Raw genomic sequence first — 5,571 nt, forward strand, 5'->3', positions numbered from 1 at the left:
CGATATTGTTAATGTAAACAGTAGAAAGTACAGGACCCAGGGTGGACCCCCTGTGGGACACCTTTCGTGATATCCAGGAAACCTGATTTAACACCATCAGTAGATAGACATTGAGTTCTATCTGTCAAGTCATTTTTAAACCAGCTACATGCAGCCTGGTTTAGGCCAATTGAGCCAAGCCTCTGAATTAGCAGTGAGCGATCAACGGTATGGAAAGCCTTTGACAGGTCAATGAAGAGGGGCGGCACAATGTTGCCCTTTCATCCGTACAGTTAACCACATCATTTATAACTAAAACATGTGGCGTTATCAGTGCCGTTTCCCCCCGCAAGGTGAGGTATTGAAAGGTGTTGAAAACAGGGGTGCCAGTAATTTTGACACCTAGGTTTTTTATAGTAAAAAGTATTAATTGTTAAACAAAATCTCTTTCTCTAAGCAATTGAATTAGGATAAAATTACATAATTTCCCATTTCTTTTGAGCATACAATTTCCTATTTTGTTGCATTACAACCTGTAATTTAAATGGAATTTTATTTAGATTTCAGGTAATGGACATACACAAAATCGTCAAAATTGGTGAAGTGAAATGAAAAAAAGTACTTGTTTCAAAAGATTCTAAAAAATTAATCATGGAAAAGTGGTGCGTGCAGATGTATTCACCCCCTTTGCTATGAAGCCCCTAAATAAGATCTGGTGCAACCAATTACCTTCAGAAGTCACATAATTAGTTAAATAAAGTCCACCTGTGTGCAATCTAAGTGTCACATGATCTGTCACATGATCACAGAATATATACACCTGTTCTGAAAGGCCCCAGAGTCTGCAACACCACCAAGCAAGGGGCACCACCAAGCAAGCGGCACCATGAAGACCAAGGAGCTCTCCAAACAGGTCAGGGACAAAGTTGGGGAGAAATACAGATCAAGGTTGGGTTATGAAAAAAATATCAGAAACTTTGAACATCCCACGGAGCACCATTAAATCCATTATTATTATTAAATTGAAAGAATATGGCAACACAACAAACCTGCCAAGAGAGGGCCGCCCACCAAAACTCACGGACCAGGCAAGGAGGACATTAATCAGAGAGGCAACAGAGACCAAAGATAACTCTGAAGGAGCTGCACAGCGGAGATTGGAGTATCTGTCCATAGGACCACTTTAAGCCGTACACTCCACAGAGCTGGGCTTTACGGAAGAGTGGGCAGAAAAAAAGCCATTGCTTAAAGAAAAAAAATAAGCAAACACATTTGGTGTTCGGCAAAAGGCATCTGGGAGAAGGTACTGTCTGGCGCAAACCCAACACCTCTCATCACCCCAAGAACACTGGATGTTTTTTTCGTCTTATTTCTTGTTTGTATCACAAGAAAAAATATTTTGCATCTTCAAAGTGGTAGGCATGTTGGTTAAATCAAATGATACAAACCCCCCAAAAAATCAATTTTAATTCCAGGTTGGAAGGCAACAAAATAGGAAAAATGCCAAGGGGGGGAATACTTTGGCAAGCTGCTGCAGCTACTGGAGTAAACATTATGTGGTATAGGAACTGTAGCTCAGTTTTTGTGTTATTTATTTTATACAGCATTTTTTGCTCATCTTTATCAAGGGTGCCAATAATTTGGGACCTGACTGTACATCTACACCAGGGTTGGGGTCAATTCCATTAGAATTCCAGTCAATTCTGAAAGTACACTGGAATTTCAATTATCTTCAATGCTTTTCAATGAGGAACATTTGGAATTGGAATTGGAATTTGGTTAACCTTCTGAATGTAATGGAATTGAAATGGAATGAACTCCAACCCTGGTATACAGTAGTGATGAAAGGCCTCACAACAAGGATAACTTGACTGTTTGAAATTACACCTTGGAAGCCTCCCAATAATCTCTCCTTTCTCCCGAAGTGGGCACTTGTTCACTTCCCTTCATGGATTTGAAAGGACGTGACTGGTATATGAAAAACCCCTCCAGCACATGCCAACACTAATCCAATGCTTTTGAAATAGTGTGGAGTAGTGAACAAGTGTACACTTCAAGAGGAAGGAGAGATTATTGGGACACAGTCCCTATTCCCTATATATAATTCACTGGTACAATATATAGGGAATATATAGTTTATATATATAATATAATATAATATATAGCATATTAATATAATATATAGGGAATATATAGTATATATATAATATAATATATAGGGAATATATAGTATATATATATATATATATATATAATATAATATATAGGGAAGATATAGTATATATATAATATATAAGGAATATATATATATATATATAGTATAATATATAGAGAATATATAGTATATATATATATATAATATAATATATAGGGAATATATAGTATATATATATAATATAATATATAGGGAATATATAGTATATATATATATAATATAATATATAGTATATATATATATATATATATATATAATATAATATATAGCGTTATTTAGGACACAACCAAAGGGAGTAGATTGGAGAATTTGTGTGGTGGACATTTTCGGCAGCATAATGAAACTGGACTGTGTGCCGTTGACTACAACAGGGAGAGGCACGAACAGATGGTGGGCAGAGGGACAGATGGGCGGACGGACGGACGGACAGACAGCCAGCCAGACAGCCAGACAGACACATGGGGTGGCTATAGTGACTGATCAACCATAGAGTACAGTGACTGATCAAACATAGATTACAGTGACTGATCAACCATAGAGTACAGTGACTGATCAACCATAGATTACAGTGACTGATCAACCATAGATTACAGTGACTGATCAACCATAGATTACAGTGACTGATCAACCATAGATTACAGTGACTGATCAACCATAGATTACAGTGACTGATCAACCATAGATTACAGTGACTGATCAACCATAGATTACAGTGACTGATCAACCATAGAGTACAGTGACTGATCAACCATAGATTACAGTGACTGATCAACCATAGATTACAGTGACTGATCAACCATAGACTATAGTGACTGATCAGTCCCAAAGCCTGGAAATGTATTTACACAGATCAATACACAAATGGTGGACATTTTAAACATAATACCACAATCATGTCTAGGTCTGTTGTCAGAATGAAATGCACCAGGATTGTTTCCGGCTTCAGCTCACAGATACAGTATAAAGAAAAGGTGGTAAAAATAAGATGGTAAAGTTGGGAGGATTTTGTCTGGATTGGAGAGAGAGCCACTGAAACATTGTCTATTCATACAGTATCTACAAGCCATGGACTATTGGAGAGAGAGCCACTGAAACATTGTCTATTTATATAGTATCTACAAGCCATGGACTATTGGAGAGAGAACCACTGAAACATTGTCTATTTATATAGTATCTACAAGCCATGGACTATTGGAGAGAGAGCCACTAAAACATTGTCTATTTATACAGTATCTACAAGCCATGGACTATTGGAGAGAGAGCCACTAAAACATTGTCTATTTATACAGTATCTACAAGCCATGGACTATTGGAGAGAGAACCACTGAAACATTGTCTATTTATACAGTATCTACAAGCCATGGACTATTGGAGAGAGAACCACTGAAACATTGTCTATTTATATAGTATCTACAAGCCATGGACTATTGGAGAGAGAACCACTGAAACATTGTCTAGTTATACAGTATCTACAAGCCATGGACTATTGGAGAGCTGAACAGACACTTTAGGTGTCTATACATGCCGAGAGATCAACTCAAATTACACATTGGGTGGCTGTCTACAGGGTGATTACAAGCCATGGACTTCAACAGGGAGCACAGACGGACGGACAGACGGACATTGGATGGGTACAATACAAGCCGTTGACTTCAACAGGGAGCAGAGACGGATGGACAGACGGACATTGGATGGGTACAATACAAGCCATTGACTTCAACAGAGAGCACAGACGGATGGACAGACGGACATTGGATGGGTACAATACAAGCCATTGACTTCAACAGGGAGCACAGACGGACGGACAGACGGACATTGGATGGGTACAATACAAGCCACTGACTTCAGGAGATAACAACTGACACTTTGACTAATATGTTGACTTCTGTCTTCTTCTGGCCTTGACAATCCACATGCACACGACAGCTGTGACATCACAGTAGATACACAGTATTGCTTTTTTACACGTACGTCCTCACACTGAGAGTGTGCGTCCCAAATGGCACCCTATTCCCCAAATGGCACCCTATTCCCTACGTAGTGCACTACTTTCGACCAGGGCCCATAAGATTTGACCAGGGCGCATAAGATTTGACCAGGGCGCATAAGATTTGACCAGGGCCCATAGAATTTGACCAGGATTCATAGGGTTTGACCAGGGCCCATAAGATTTGACCAGGGCCCATAGGGTTTGACCAGGGCACATAGGGTTTGACCAGGGCCCATAGGGTTTGACCAGGGCCCATAGGGTTTGACCAGGACCCATAGGGTTTGACCAGGGCCCATAGGGTTTGACCAGGGCCCATAGGGTTTGACCAGGGCGCATAGGGTTTGACCAGGGCGCATAGGGTTTGACCAGTGCCCATAGGGTTTGACCAGGGACCATAGGGTTTGACCAGGGCACATAGGGTTTGACCAGGGCCCATAGGGTTTGACCAGGGCCCATAGGGTTTGACCAGGACCCATAGGGTTTGACCAGGGCCCATAGGGTTTGACCAGGACCCATAGGGTTTGACCAGGGACCATAGGGTTTGACCAGGACCCTGCTCAGGGAATAGGGAGCCATTTGGACTGAACCACTAACTATAATGTGATTTTGGGACTTTGGGACAAAGGGGCTCGTTGCTAACTGGATCCTTCGGTAGCAACCAAGATGTTTATGTCCAGAAACAACACAAACGGTAGCAACCAAGATGTTTATGTCCAGAAACAACACAAATTCACCCAAATCATGTTCCATTATTCATCCTTTTAGTGTTCTACCCTCAGCAGTAAAAAGGGGTCTAATGGTCTACATCCCAAATGGCAATCTGTTCCCTACATATTCCCTGTGGTCCCTGGTCAAAAGCAATGCACTACATAGGGAATAGGGTGTCATTTGCAACAAGCGCTCACGGTCTCATGAGAGAATTAAACTAATTCTTAAGTTTAGGCATTTACTCCTAATTCTTAAGTTTAGGCATTAACTCCTAATTCTTAAGTTTAGGCATTAACTACTAATTCTTAAGTTTAGGCATTAACTCCTAATTCTTAAGTTTAGGCATTAACTACTAATTCTTAAGTTTAGGCATTAACTCCTAATTCTTAAGTTTAGGCATTAACTCCTAATTCTTAAGTTTAGGCATTAACTCCTAATTCTTAAGTTTAGGCATTAACTACTAATTCTTAAGTTTAGGCATTAACCCCTAATTCTTAAGTTTAGGCATTAACTCCTAATTCTTAAGTTTAGGCTTTAACTCCTAATTCTTTAGTTTAGGCATTAACTCCTAATTCTTTAGTTTAGGCATTAACTCCTAATTCTGAAGGTCAGGCGTTAGTTCCAAATGGTTAATGTAAGAGTTAAGGTTTGGGATAGGCTTAAAACAAAATCTCAAAAA

Source organism: Coregonus lavaretus (genome assembly GCF_964263955.1).
Source record: "Coregonus lavaretus genome assembly, contig: HAP1_SCAFFOLD_9437, whole genome shotgun sequence".
NCBI lineage: Eukaryota > Metazoa > Chordata > Actinopteri > Salmoniformes > Salmonidae > Coregonus > Coregonus lavaretus.